Below are 16,760 nucleotides of genomic sequence, written 5' to 3'. Positions count from 1 at the left end.
ACCAGTTGACACTCTGAAAAATTATACGAAAGATTCAATAAAGCAGAACCAAATGTTAAAATAACACATTGTGAGCAGGCAGAGTTTTTACTGCAGAAGGAACAGGCAATGACCCTTCTGCAATCAAAAAAACTTACCTTCGTATTTGCACTAATCTGTCTTTGCTCTGATGTCTTCCTCAGCTCTTCTTCTGGGTGTTGGATCTTCAACCATCTTGATTGGGCAGGTTGGTATGACTTAAATCCCATATATGCACATGGGAGTTCATTAAGTCTTGGCAGCCAAGGGGAATGCCAAGCTACCTGGCACATTCTGCCATCCTGCACTGAACTACACTTTACAACTCTGTATATTTAGAAAAAAGATTGCAAACGGGCAGGTAAGTATGTTTTTTTGCAGAAAAGACCTCACCTGTCCCTACAGAAATAAAACCCTGCTAGCTTGGGATTTTGCGATGCAGAACTTTAGTTTGCCTTAAAGCATACTTTTGCCTAGACAATGGACATCAAACTGCCTAGAAATTCTTAACTCTTAATTCTAAAGCAGTAAAGGATCTTTAAAACACGCCATCCCTGTCTTCTTTAGCCTTTAAGTTGTTCGCTCTCAGAGATATACATAAATTATAAAAAGAAAATACTCTACAGGCTGGTTTTTAGTTGGTTTCTAACAGGTTAGAAAAACCTGCTCCTTGAGTCGGTGCCTATTTTTTTTTGCTTTTAATATCTCCTTTTTTATTTTCCACACCCCTTCTTCCTCCTCAAAGTTTTATATGAGATTTCGTCCCTCCTCTCCCTACCACCTAATTTCAAACGAAGACCCTTATTGTGCTTCTGATGGTACTACACTACCCTAATATTGCTGGAAGCCCTAATGATATCCATATATAGAATGCTGATATAAATGAATCCCCACAGTTATTTTAGACTAATTCAACTTTTAATGAAAGCAAAACACTTTTTTTTACACCTTAAATAGTGTCATTAAAAGATTGAATAACCTGTATAGTGCCTCCTAATCATGCGATCAGTATCAGTATGTGCTCAGCCCTGCCATAGTGGTCACGATCAGGCTAGAGACTTTATTTGATAATAAAGAATTGATAATAAAGAGAGGCACGTAGCCGTAAGAATTAGGCGCAGTGACTACATGACCGGGGGCTGGGCCTAGCCCAGAGCTTTTAAGGGGTTAAGACATGGAAGCCTTTAGCCTGCAAAAACTGACAACTTTAAGCTGCAGTGTCCATCTGTGGTGCCATCAATTGAATAATGTAATAGTATTATACAGTTGCATTATTATATATGATATGATATTAAACAATAATTCAAAAATAGAAACATTTTAATTAATGGCTTTTTTTTACATGCTTGCACATTTTTAGCATATAATAAAAGTACAACAAGTTTTTTTTTATGTTAAGAAATAAAAACTTGCTATGTATTTTAAAATGTATGAAAATTTAGGTAACCTTTTGAGGGACAGCTAGTGACAAGACTATGGATTTTTTGAAGCACTGTGTAAAACATCAGCTCTGCATAAATACAAGTTAATAATAACAATATTCAAACTGATCATTGGGATCTATTTTTAAAGCTGTGAATCTGACATTCACTGAAATCTTCCCTGGTGTAGAATCTTTCAGCTCCATGTGTTTCAATGGCAATAATTGATCCTCTACCAGGGAATGTCAAATTTGCTGCCTTGAAAGTAGTTCCCATAGAGTAACTGTTTACCAACGAATGCTAAATTTAGCCTGGGCATCTAGGTATTGCCCAAATATTTATATAATCTATATATGGGCAAAGTGACAGGTAGGTATATGCGGAGTAGGTACAGGCTTTTTGCTTTGATACATTGCAATCAAATATAATTTAAAAAACACAGGAGGGCTGGTATTTTAAAAATAATATTTACATCTAAATTTAAATTGTTATAAGGATTAGTGAAAAACAGAAAGGTTGTGTAGAATATTTTCATAAATCTCCTCATTCCCTCCTGTTTTTCTGTTTTTGCTGCCTTGGTCACTAGGAGACTTTAGGTACATGGAAACCCTAACATGAACTTTTTTATTTGGCTTTTTCTTTAAAATACATGAAAAAATGGTTTGTTATTGTTTTATGTGGAAAAATAACCTGTTGATCTTTGGTCAGAAATTTAATGAACAGAAACCTTCTTTCTGTGATAATGCTGCAACTTCTAGATACAGAACATCGACTGAACGTTGTCACCCTTGTACAGGAAGTGTGTTACTGGCAGCGTGACCAGATAAAAAAAATGAAACCCGAGGAAAAAAACTAATCCCGAGTGTGGGGATTCATTGAAGTAAACTTCGCGTTTAAGGACTGGCAGGCTGCAATTATTATCATTATTGTTCATATGTTTATTTAATTACACCTTCAAGATGTTAATGCTATTTGAATAATATTAAGGGGTCATTGATTGGTAAAGTGTTCTTATTTCTGCTGAAACAGCAGTAGTACTTTATGTAGACAAGCACTGGTCTGTCATGGAGGACACCACAGAATCTGAAGATAGTGTTTATGTATTTGGTATTCTGTTTATGCACTAATTCGCACTGGCCACTAGATGGAGCTATTTATGTATATTGCTGCCTTCTCTAGGCTTCTAGGATTCCAGTCAGAGGGCAGCCATTTTGTGTAAGTCTATGCATTTTTTTTATTGGTCTACAATGTTCCTTTATCATGCAGGCAGCCATCATGGGGGAAGGCTTTGCTTCTTAAGCTGGAGCCCTGTGGAATTCTGGGCTACTTTCTTGAAGTACAAGGTAGGAACATAGACCCCACTGGTTAGGGAATGTGACCTCAGGCCTTGTAGCTTTCCATTTTGCTGCGGGACAGAGAGGACAGATAAGGACTTGCAGCCTGAGTTTATGTGAACTTTTCTGCTGCTACTAATAATATAGTTTCAAAATTTGTTTCAGTAAATAGTGAAGGTGTGAAATAAATGTTTGTGATATGAATTGTTTTTTTTTTTTTTTTTACTGGCGTACCTAAACTCAGAAATTTAATTTTTATGTAAAAGCGTAGACAACCCTTTCATGTAAAGTAAAAATTCTGTTTGTTTAGGTTTTTTTTAGGTGCAACACCGTTGATCAGACTGCCCTGCGGGATTGAAGGTAAGTGTTTTTTTTTGTTTTAAGCACTTTTAGTTTATAAAGTTCCTCTTTAATTATATATAAAGATTCTTGTTTGCAATGTTCGGTCCTGTGAGATTCCTTCAGGCCTCCAATATTCAGAATGCTCAACACTGTCGTTTGTTTCCAGTGTTCATCGGCGTCATTGGCCTGTCGTTCACTTTTTTTGTTAACGATCGATTGTTAGTCGTTCGTTTCCAATGTTAATTATTGCACATTGCAATATTCAGGCCTGTGAGATTCCTTCAGGCCTCCAATATTCAGAATGCTCAACACTTAAAGCGGACCTAAACTAAAATTTACCCCACATAATAGGGTGGACAATCCTTTAATAAAAGGTAAAATTTCCTTCTATTTTTTTTCGGGGGGGGGGGGGGGGGGAAAAAACAATTAAAAAAAAAAGAAATAGGTAATTGTTTGCTTTTTCTCGCTCATTATGGGTCTATTTCATTCCAATCTAAGACCAAACAAGAAATGATAGTTATCAAAGTCAAACTATTTGATGCTATTTAATATACCGGTTAAAGAAAATACACAGTTATGGTCATACTTACCTAAGAGGGTATCTGAGAAATAAACAAATAAAATAAAACAGTCGGATCAGAATCGGTATTCCCGGAATGGGGTGACTGTTGTAATGATGGAAACAATACTGAAGCGTACGGCTCGGCAACAGTTTCCTCGTACAACTTAACACTACACTGACGTCACGCTGTGCCTCCCTTGTTGTTCCATCATTAGTAAAGTTCGTGAATTTAGTGCAATATAAAGGTGAAAAATGTCATTCAGAATATAACAATTTATTATATTAATATTTTTGTTAATAATAAAACATAAAAATTGCAAACAATGTCCACATTTTTCTGTGGACCACCAAAATTTTCTCCCGGACCACTGTTTGGTGACCACTGGATTAGTGGGTGGTGTGGAGGAATTTTACATTTTTTTTCTGGAGATAAACTAAAATTTTTCAATGTGCACCACTAATATTCTACTAAAAACTTCTTCTTTGTAACCATATAGATTTGTTCAGAGTAGAGAACCTGAAAGTATCAAATTGATGGGTGCAATCTCAAGAAGTACTAGAACTGCTCCATACCTCTTAGAGATAAAATAGGAAAAAGGAGCCAAGTATCAAGGTAAATGACATGCCGCTACCATACTTTTTTTTTTGAGACCATGAAGTCTTAATATGCAAAAATTGATTGGCCAAATGCAATTTTATTTTAACTCTTTTTACCACAAAATTTTATACTGGCCTTTCAAATTTAGAAATGCAATTATATACTGTAGAGGTGAGATAGGTTGTCTAGTAGTTAAATAGCTTTGATTACTTACTATTACTTTAATAATAAAGATTTATTTACTGTAACATTTTTATAGATGTCTATACATCAGACCAAAAAAGTGGGATAACTAAGTTAGTAAAAGGGGGAAGTAAGGGGCCAATCCCTTGTAGTAATGGACATTTATTTGGGAGTTCTGCTGCCCCAGTCCATGCTATTTGTTTCATCTACAAAAATGTAAGCATTATTTAAGATAAAGAGTATCTATTATTATTCTGTATTTACTAGGCACAGGAAATGACAGGCCATTAATCTAGGAACAAACGGCTGTGCCAAGCTGCACTTATGACATTTACATCCTTACCAATAAACCGACTGATCTGAGCTTGTCCATCTTGCTGGACAGGTGGACCACAATTACACTGAGAAAGGAAGGAGTCTGGAGGAGCAGGAAGTGTCTGGTGATGTTGCTTGGACCATGTACTATGAACTAATCACTCCTTGGATTAGTAAGTAGCTTCCTCTTTTTAAATATACATTTATGAGTGAAAGACAGCAGGGTTTTCACCATAGCTGCAACTCTTTAACCGTTTCAGCTCTTCTACCGTTCATGGACCAGAGCACTTTTTACATTTCTATTATGGGCCGGTAAACAATGGATAAAAAGATGTAAAAACTAGAACAGGCCTTTTTTAAAGGTACAAAGTACAAAGAATGTCACAGTTATTTGGAAATAAAAAAAGGCTTTGCTTTTACTTTTGACAAAGTGTAGACAAGAACAAAGATGTATATTTTATTAATCAAAAACTAGAAAAAAAATTAGGTCTCTACGTTAATCTGATCTCTGTTCATGCTCTATATAAATGCCGCATAGCTTGGAACTCAGAAAGTTCAGGGAGCACACAGATATGCCATGATGGGGACCTTCTGTAGTGTATATTGCTCATGTGCACCTTTGCCTTTTCTTTTACTAGTTTCAAGCAGATTTGAGCATTTTCCATTACTGGTAAGGACAAAGGACGGTATTATAAATCTCTCCTAATGGGTATTAATTATTCTTTATCCAAAATTGTATTTTTTTTAGACTTTCATACATTACTGTATTAGGGTTAATCTAATTGAACTGGGATTGATTTCCTCATTTTTAAGAACGGATAGGGTAGCGGTAACAGGGTAAAATATAAAAGGCTGTAGAGATTGATATGTATAAATTCAGGACCTGACCTTTTATCTTTCTAATACTAGGTGCAGTCTTTGAGTATCACAAGGTGTTCATAAATACCCCTCATTTTCAGAGAGGTCTCTTCTATGCCCCAAACACTCCTAATGGCGGTGGGACATCTTGTCACAAGTGTGCAGGGCTTATACAAAGAATGATACACTGGACATCAGAGGTTACAGTACGGTGCCCCTGGTTTCCCCGAGACTCCAAAAGACAGAGGTCTTCTAATATAATATTGGCCATTAAACATGGAAGCTGACTAAAACCCACCCCTTTCTGTTTAGAATTTCAGAACATCTTAGATTTATGAGGTCTCTGGGTGATCTACAAAAACGGCAGGCAGCAGCCCTGGACGAAATCTGTAAAGTCTATTCTACCTAAATCATACCTAATCTGTTTGCCGATTCATTATTCTTGTATGTGTGAAGAGTTTATGCAAAGTATGGTATACCAAAAGATTACAACAGGCTGCCTATGGAGTATGGTGTCCATCAGCACTGACTTCAGAATACCCTGAGACAACAGGTTTGTGGTCCACAACTGGTATCCTTAGGCTGTGGTCATTTTAGAACACCCCAAAGTATGGGGTATATATATATTATATTATAATTGAAAGAATGCAGAATCCCTGATGCCTATCCTATGTATTTAAGCTGCTGGTTGATTCATCATCCTTGTTTGTTGTTGTTGCATTATATGGTTTGAAACTTCCTTGCAACTGAGTATGCAGGCATTTGTGGTCAGACATTACTAGGTGGGAGGCTTTCTTGGTAGATCAAACATTATTGTGTGTATTGGCCAAATAGAGTCAAAAGCAACATCACTTAACTAATAGGTTTTAATTTTTTAAAACGTTAAAAGAACACAATTTTTTGTTTTCCAACAAGAACAATACCCACAAACTCATGTTGTATATTTAATTCAGAATTTTTGTTTACCTTCAGCTCTCCTTATCTGCTAATTCTTGGCTAGATATTGATAAATAAAAGAACCCGGTTGTATAGCTTAGTGTCTTTTAAGCACGTCTTTAAGAGCCAGTAGTCCTTTTGAGAAGTGTAGCCATTACTAAAATTGCCTTTCCTAGCAGTAAATTGTAAACAGGTGGTGTTTCGGAGCAGTACGGAGCTTAGATCTGTGGGGAGTATTGGATAGTAGCTCATAGATCCCACAGAAGAGGCTCTGTTTCATGTACGCTGACATTTCAAGGCTGTTTAGAATCATCCCCTTAATTCTTCCTTTATTGTTTTTTCTCTGTCTTCTTTACAAATTTTTTGCTTCATTTTGTTGTTGTCTTTTATACTTTGTGAATACTACCTATATATTTTATACACTACATGGTCCGCTTTTACCATCGCTGTAGTGCTAAATTTTGTATTAGATTCTAGGTATTTAATTAAGTGATATTGACAAGTACAGGACACTCCTGGCTCGTTATTGACTGGCAGAGGAGGTAAGAGAGCCTGTGGTGAAGCCCAAACTGCTTCCCTCCACTGATCAATACATTCCATGGATTACCATCTCCAATAGCCATTATTTCTATTGTATTTCTCGAAATTTATCGCCTTCTTTGACAGGTTTCAAGTCTCCTTTTTTTTATAAAACTGGCTCTGATTGACTGTATGATCAAGCGTCCATTACTAAGTGAATGAGAAGTTTGTTACAACGTGTGTGTAGATAGGGATACAAATGGGTGTTGATTTGTAGGAAAAGTGGAGTGTGTTTGATGTGACTGTTGTAGACATGTATTCCCTTTGCCTATAGGATTACAGTATATATTTTTATGCCTAAAAATATAGCAAGAGCCTGGGCTAAAAGACCGAAACAAATTATTTTACTCCTGTCTATGAAGACCAGTAGGCACTGCCAGCCACCAACGTTTAGGGATAACAATGACTGGAGAGGCCATATTTTTTTTTTTTGTTTCATGGGCTTTGGTTTCTGAGTTTGGCACCATTATGTCTGAATGTCTGTGCACAGGTTAATGGGGTGGCCTTTACCCTGCTCACACAGGATCAGATTTGATCTGACAAATATTTTTTGGCTTGGTACCAAAGAGAAAGAGCAATGGATGGGTTGTTTTTTGGCTGTGATGTGGTGGCCCGAGATGTTTTTTTCCCCTGACCCCTCACATTGGTCATCTGGGCTGGGACTATTCTTCTTCTTCAATATTGTGGAGTTTGCCCCTTTCCCACTGTCCCAGTACTTAACCCAACATTTAAAAACTATACATCTAGTAAATTTGCAGTATTTACTTTTTAGAAATGTGCAGCTAAGCTGTTGCCAATGCACATGAATGGTTTATCCACCAGTTCTTCTATCGTATTGCTTTCATTTTGTAAGTTAAATCCTACCCATTTCATTCCAATGACTCTTCCTGATGATTCTGTATATCTTTTCCACATGGATACCATTTCACCCTTGAGGAAGCAGCTTCAGCTAAGAAACACAGAGGTTTCTTTCTATACTCCCAACTATGTATAGAATCTATTTTATGTATTCACTGGAAGGTTGGATGCTAAATGTGCTCCTATGAGTAGGAAAGCCTACCTGGGGAGAACAAAAAACCTTAAAATGGACTTTTCAACTACACTGTACATGTACATGGGCTCAGTTATATTTGCTCATTAGATAAGAAGGTCCTTCTTGCCTAATTGCACATCTAACAATGTAGACATGCTTTACTAATTCTTTTTACAATGCAAGATTTTTGGGCCTATTTATAAGAAATTGTGATCGCATAAAAGAGCACCTCTTCTTTGTTTTTTCTTTTTTTTTTTTGACAGTTTGACAACATCAAATTGATAATAGGGCAATCTTTGATCCCTATATCATAATTATGCCAAATTGTTGATCAGAAGCTCCATTCACTTGATTGCCATTTTTGAAAGGGGCATAAGTGGCTCATTAATTTCAGTTATTGCCTTGATCGCCACACCAAATTTTTCCTGCAGTGCATACCATAAGCTTATCACCCTAAACTATTCCCCGGGTTGACATCTTTGTCAACTTAAAGCGTATGTATAGTGATAACTTTTTAGTTAGAATAGAAAAGGTTCATTGCTCTGTCACTGTATTTATTGTTATTTGTGCCCAAACTCTTGTTCTAGTGACAAATGTTGCACTTTAATTTACAATCACTTTCTGTGTCACTAATAAAATGATTTTACCCAAAAAGTATGTAGACAGCAATAAAAGTTTGACAAAGGTCCTAGTCCTCTTTTTCCTGATCTTCTAATCATTCACTTCTATGTTTTTGAAAGCTAATAAAAAAGTTCTGGTTAGACATATAGTTTAAGGGAATTCAAATTTCAAGTTTGAAAAAGATTTAAGGGGCTCCATCCATGATAGCAGTACAGTGTGCCAACTAAAGTCTAGTCTGTACCCTCATGCACCACTCATGGACCTAAAACTTATGAGTTTTCATAAACTCAACCTGGATAAAACAGAACTCATCATCATCCCCCCCTCAAATTCCAAATCTCCCCCTGACATATATCTAACTGTTAACAACACTGTTATTCGGCCCTCTCCTCAGGCACGTTGTCTTGGTGTCACCTTTGACTTTGCCCTCTCATTTACCCCCCATATTCAGAACATTTCCAGGTCCTGTCACTTTCATCAATGCAACATCTCCAAAATCCACCCCTACCTGTCCTCTGAGACCACCAAACTCCTTGTAGATCTTCTCATCTCTCGTTTGGACTACTGTAACCTCCTCCTCTCTGGTATTCCACTAACCCGACTCTCTCCTCTACAATCTATCATGAATGTTGCAGCCAGACTCATCCATCCTTCCCACCGCTCCTCTTCCGCTGCATCTCTTTGCAGATCTCTACACTGGCTTCCGTTTCACCTTAGAATCAAATTCAAGCTCCTGTGCTTTGCCTTCAAATCCCTCCACAGGGATTGTCCCTATTACATTTCTGACTTGGTAAAAAAAGTACTCCCCCAGCCGCTCTCTCTGCTCCTCCTCCTACTAATGACTTCCTCACTCATAATCTCATCACACGCACGGATACAAGACTTCTTTAGAGCTGCTCCAACTCTCTGGAATGGTCTTCCTCGTCCTATTCAGCTTGCTCCTACTTTCTGCTCATTTAAAAGAGCGCTCAAAACCCATTTTTTCAAACTTGCCTACCCGTCTTCTTCTGTTTTTAGAAACCATCACTACTTCCCACCACTACATATCCCCCTCCTATTGTCTGTAGTTTTCCCCACCTACTAGATTGTAAGCTCTTCGGGGCAGGGTCCTCTTCTCATGTATCACTATCTGTATCCGTCAGTCATTTGCAACCCCTATTTATTGTACAACGCTGCGTAATATATTGGCGCTATATAAATCCTGTTTATTAATAATAATAATAATAATAATAATATAAATAATGGGCCCGATACAGGTACACTTTATTGTAGCTGCTTTCTTTGTTGTCCCAAACCAGCCTTTCTCAACTTTTTTAACATGGGGGAACCCTTGAAATAACTTTCAGATTTTCAGGGAACCCTGCTATAAATGCTATATTCACATCTCACAGTACATTAGTGTGGTGGTCAGTGTGAAGAATGCCTCCTACATTCCTGGCCAGTGGGAGGAATGTCACCCTTACAAATGGCCAAAAAGATCATTGGTGTCACATAAACTAAACTGAGAGTCACAAATTGCTAATCGCTCAGGGAACCTCTAGCAATTTCTGGAGAAACCCTAGCTGAAAAACACTAATCTAAGCAAACAAAAATGTATTGTTATTGCATTTTGCTGTTCTAAAACCATTATGCAATTATTCCTGTTTCATAAAAGTTACAGAATCATGCAGAATTTGTCAAACAATACTGCCCATATGTGTATATAACCTATTCATTTACACAACTCCAACACATTTTCTGTAGCTTGTAGAGAGAACATTGAACCATTCACATCAGCCCCTGTCCCCAAAGGAGTTTATAGTGGAATGTCTTTGCCATAGTCACACTAGGGCCAATTTATCGGGAAGCCAACTGATCTATTTGGCAGTTTTGTAATGTGTGGGTGAGCCAGAACGCAACAATACTAACACAAGAAAAACACATACAGGTAGTCCTTGGGTTAAGGACATCCGACATATGGACGCCTCCTAGATACGAACAGGATTTCCCTGCTCGCTGTGTGCAGAACAGAGACTTGGAGGGGGGCGGTTTGCATGACTTGCAGAACTAATCTTTTGCCAAACACAGCTAAGGCTTAGTCTACATGGACTGTTTGCCCAGTGTTTAACCTGAGGCTTTTAAAGCCCATGTTTGAAATCCCCATGCATTCTAGTGGGCTAATCTACATCAGGACGTTTCCTTGAGGCACGTTTATGAACTTTATCTTAAACGTTTAAACAATAAAAATGCTAAAACAAAGCACTTAAAATGTAAACGCGTTTAAATACTTGGAAAAACGCGGGAAAGTGCGCCATAGGCTTTTTCCAGCGTTTTAAAGGCAAGCTTTAAAACGCTAATAAAAGGGCTTAAAAAAGCATATAAAAGCAATAGGAATGTTTACATGTGTTTTTAAAACGTCTGTGTAGACCCAGCCTAAGGTTGTAGTGATCTTAGGGGACGAGCTTCTTCTGCTGCCTCTTGTAACTTTTTAGTGACCAAGACAAACTCTGCAGTTGTTTATTTTTAGGCTTCTTAGTTTTTTTTTTTGCTTTGTTTGTGATTAGCTCACAGTGAGGACTTTATATAGTAAGTGACACCATGCTGTCTAATAATATGTTTAGACAAACAAATTGCATTTATTAAAATAATGTACCTGTTCCGACTTACATACAAATTCAACTTAAGAACAAACCCATAGTCCCTATCTTGTATGTAACCCAGGAACTACCTGTATATTTCCATGTAAATCATGTCCTTAAGTGGGAACCAAACCCTTTATACTGCAGCAAATGAAAAAGAGAAAATTATTGTTCTGTTTTTATTTTTTGCAGATTAGACTAGGTGCTAGGTTAATGTTGGGACAATATGGGCTTTGCTGCTAGTTGTAGTACGGGACACCAAAATTGAGATCCTTCCATATAAGTAGACAAACATATACCTATGGGTTCCCAATAAAAATATGTGCTGCATCACTTAATTATAATTATAATCTACTGTAAATACAATAAAATCTACTCTTGCAGGTTTCTCTTAGTCCCCTGCAAAGTCAAATACCTGTTGATCCTTCTAGTCCACCTATATCACTTTCCTGTAATGTTGTGGCACCAATGCTGCTCCACTCCTGAATTATTGGTCCTGTTGGCCCCTGTGTAGCCTGTATATACATGTACTGCATTAAATTACCATTGTGACTCTCTGTCATTTGGTATTCAGCACCTTCCCATTGCCTTCTGACAGCACTATCTCTGTTACAGAAACCCTCCTATTGAACTGCAGTGTCCAGGAAAGGGAGCATAGGAGACACAGGGGAAGTATATTCGTTTTTTTTTTTTTTTTGCTTTCCTTATGAATCCTGTTCATCACAAAAACAGGATTTGGTACTTTTTTGTAGACTGGAGCCTTTAGGTGTACTTATTTGCAAAATTCTGCATTGATTGGGTATTTTCTGATTCAGAACAGTAAACATGTGTCATTTGTAGCACTCCTAAATATAATAGGATACCTCTTACTATTTATTTTTTCAATAGAAATCAGGCTCTTATACTTTGAAAAAAAAATTGACCCCGTCTTGTGAAATAAATGGCACCTTCTGCAGGTTCGTACTTTGGCCTCTAGATGGTGCTATCTTGCTGCAAAAGTGCTGCAGCATTGTAGACAAAGAATAATATTAGATCCTCAGCTGAGATCTGCTAATGTCAACAAGAGTCCTTAAACCTCAGATTTAGAATACATTATGAGTTGTAATGCATTTCTCTAATTGTGAAACTCTTAATGGATTTGGGACTTCTTTGATATATACTGCTCACCACGTGGGATTCCATATCAGGACTACTTAGAACTGTAAGAAGTCAAACTGCCTTCAGCAAGCCAATATATTCTGTTCAGTTTTGGGCAAAAATGAAAATATTACTTATGTGTGAATGGACATTTGCCAAAAAACGCAGAGTCTTGTCGCCTGAATTACTCCTCTAGGTCAGATCACATCATAGCTAAAGAATCTAATTGTGCGAATATAAAATGCAAGACTTGCGGGCTTATTTAATCAGGCAAAATGCAGTAGCCCCCAGCAACCAATCTGCAATTCACTGGCTGCTGTAAATTCTGAAGAGTAATATCTGGTTGCTACGGGTTATGCCATTTAAATGTGATCACTGCCATTGCACTGCTTTTTTTGGTAAACTCAAAAACTACAATGTTGCATACCAGTATGTTAAACAGCAAGGCATTATATTATGTTTACAACCAGTTGTTTTTAGCATATAAATCCCATTTTAAAAAACTTTTGTTGTTATAGATTAGGAATAAAAACAGGACCTTTTTTATGAAGCCGATTTGCATTGCGTGTAAACGACCGACATTCGGTTATATTTTACCAAAGCACTCCTTCAACAATGCTTGTTACGTTCCATCGCAGATTTATTTTGCCATTATCTGGAAGAAAACCTTGAGTTATCTGGGTGACTTTCCTTACCTGTTTATGATCTGTATAAAATCGGTGTAATGAAAGAATGCTTTTAATCCTTTCTCTACGAGAAGAACCTACAATTCACTTCAAGTCATCGCTGTCAATACATAGTCGTTTAAAATGCGGAGTGATGTAAGATGTGTTTTTTTGCGGTGCACCCAGTACAACCAATAAATCCTTTAAATAATTCAAAAATCAACATGTTTGTTATGTCGGCTGCAAGCTCTTCCATGGTGTGAAACAATGAACATCGCATGTACAATAGTTTTACTTAACCCTTTCAGTGCCTATGGATGTGTCTCTCTAAAATACCGATACAATCACCGCCGTTGTCTTTTTTAAACTAGATATGTTAACTGAGTATCAGAGCGATTTCTCTACATGTATATGTAATGAGATTCGTAAAAACTGGCTTCACTTTAATTTAATCACATTCTCTGCAATATATAAATAGCAACAAAAACATCAGTGACGGCGGCTGTGTTTTTTTTCTTTTCCTTTTTTTTTTTTTTATAGAAGTGCGTAAACCTATTTATAATAGTATTCCCAGCCAGGATGCAGGCAGTGTATCCCCTTGTGAAAAAAAAAAATCTCATTAAAAAATATTATTTCTCCCGTGCGTATGTGGCAGGAGTTAAGATGTTCATTTGTTATTTAATTCTAAAAAGGATCGTCTTGCAGTGAGATTCTCTTTTCTTCAAACTGAAATATCTATGCAGCCAAATGACATGTTAATCCATACAGTGCCAGAGGGCTCAGCGATGAATTGCAGAGGTATGTCGCCACAAAAATAGTTAGTAATAAAATCCCCCTTTAAAAGAAGAAAAAGGAGCTTTTATGAATATCCAGGATCATGTGATAGATATATCTCTTCTTAAAAACACATTTCATCACACGGGGTAAAACCTAGGTGATGCAGAGGCTATTAAGGCATCTTGTGCAAACAAATGTACACCATGACTTTTTTTTTTTAAGGATGAAAAAAGGTCACAGTCCCTTTACAGACACAAGGCTCACTCAGTATGGAAAAAGGAGTTTGCCTCCAATGCCCTAATAAACTGTTATGGAATGTACCTTACAAGTAACCCCGGTATAACTGCAGAAAAAGGAGCAGGACCTATGTGGGATCATTGCTTGCATGCTGTTTGTTTGCATGTTGCAATATCAGTATGTCATATAGTTCATGTTTACCTTAGGAGTAATAGTTATGGCTTCTGCTGTACCTGAATGCTATACCCCCAATTTTTAGTATGTCCCAATTGGGCTGGCATCTTTCCATTCAGTATATTAATCAACATGCAGTGTAAAATGAACAGCAACCTAACAACTACAGCAGTAAACATGGTCACGCATTAAAAGCGATAGATTGCAATTACCCAAAATTATAATGTGAGTACACATTTGATGGTGCAAAAAAAGTTTAGTGATGAACAACCGTTACTTTTTTTATTAAATGCATTAAATGTATTTTTGGCTTGGTTAATTATACATTTTACAAAGTATGTCAAGAAATAATCTTAATAATTTACAGAAGTGTACGTCTGTGCCCCTAAACTCCCACCTTTCCAAAAAAAATATTCATACAAGCTATTATTAGTGTAGTTTTTTTTACGTGTTTTGTGCCAAGTTTCTGGCAAATTTTTGTTGGTTTTATATAACTGTTTAAGCTAATAAAAAAAAAAAAAGCAAAAGAAATGAAGGCAAAATACAGTAGGTTGGAAATCAATTGCAGAAAAGCATTAACAGGAGGCAAAGTACAAGTGGCAATTATTTCAGAAGCAAAACAGTCTGCCTCTCGTATATCAATTTCTAAGGAAACTCCTGGATGTTTAAAACAACAGCGCCGAGCCATGAAACATATTTAAACACACCTAGAATGAATCCAAACAAAAGAAAAAAAAAAAGGCAAAACAACCCCAAAGGTTTTCAGTTTCACCCCGAGCCAAGTAATCTCTTTGATTACATGTAATACCTGCCAAAACCCAGATGGTATGCCCACCCATCTCACAGTGTGATAATGCCACATTGTGAAATCTAGCCATTAATATTAATTGTCAGCCAGAGAAATCTGTCTTAACTAGTCCAGCCTGAGTCTGCCTTGAGAAAGAAGCAGAGTTTGATTTAGCAGGGATTTTACAGTCATTTCTAAGCTTTCATTCTGCACCTCACATATGAAAGAATGCGAGATGATAGCTCGGCTGGATTGGGTTGATTTATCCAGGCATCTGCTGGCATCCGATACTAGCTTTAATATCTGTGTGGCTGGGAGGTTTTTCAGTGCTGGACAATGAGAGGTTAAGAAAATAAAGCCTTTTAAATTTGTATGTCATAGATACATCTACAGGGTTTATGTGGTTGTACAGTGATTATGGGAGAAAGTAATATTTATAAATAGGATATAGGATGAATAAATGTAAATTAATAATTCTATCGGTAATCAATAGAAAGATTTAAAGATAAGGCGATCCAATTCATATGTGTAGATTCATATATTAATAGTTAGAGAGAATGCTACATTCAAAGGTAGATAATATATCAGCATTGTCATTTGAATATTATTAAAAGATAGATAAAAAAAACCCATAGAAAGACTGTTAGATAGATAGGTGATATGTTGATCAATAGGAAGATCCATAGATAAAGTGAACTAATTGATATGTATAGATTCATAGATAGGATGAACAAATATGTATTGATATGTCAGAGAAAAAGCTGGAAACCCTTATAGTTAATAATACGTCAGAAGATTTAGATTGTTTGTGCAATAATAAATAATAGATATGTCAATTTACTTTATCTTTAAATACCATTAGCTTCCCACCTTTTAGATATAAATATTAAACTTCTTATGTTTTAAATCTAATGCAATGTTCCTAAAATCAAAACTTTAAAAAAATGTGTCACTATAATATATAGACAGGTATATTAAATATATCCTGTCCTGAAATGACATATACTTCTATATAAAATGTGTCCAAAAAATATGGAGTGAGGTCTGACTGTGGTTGATACCATAAGACCATAATAATTTCAGTAATATTTCATCTCTTTAAGCTGTTAGACACTTGTCTTAGTCACTTGTACTGGATTGTAGGTACATCTTATTATGTAGTATTATAGATACGTTGATAAAAAAAAGGGAAATCAACAGATCAATACATTTGTTGAAGGATAGATATGTTTTTCTAGGGCATAAAAGAATAGATAGAAACAAAAATAATGAGAGCGATTTTTATGATTCACTAATACCTGTGGACCTCTTTTGCAGTACATCCTATAGTATAAACAGTTCACAGGACCCTTATTTGTGTTTTATTGTTACCCTGCAATATGGTACCAAAATGCTGCTATTCTATGTTTAGGGCAGGTAGATCCTTTGATTCTATCTTAGCTCATCTGTCTTGCACTATAAAACATTCTCATAAATCCCACCTATTGCAATGAACACTTATCTTGAGGTATTCTGAATAATACAGCTGGAGGAATCATGATTGATGGCTATCTCTAGTTCATGGT

This window comes from Pyxicephalus adspersus, chromosome 4, assembly GCF_032062135.1.
Source record: "Pyxicephalus adspersus chromosome 4, UCB_Pads_2.0, whole genome shotgun sequence".
NCBI classification, from domain to species: Eukaryota; Metazoa; Chordata; class Amphibia; order Anura; family Pyxicephalidae; genus Pyxicephalus; species Pyxicephalus adspersus.
The sequence above is the reverse complement of the archived record's forward strand: the minus strand, read 5'-3'. Positions refer to the sequence as shown.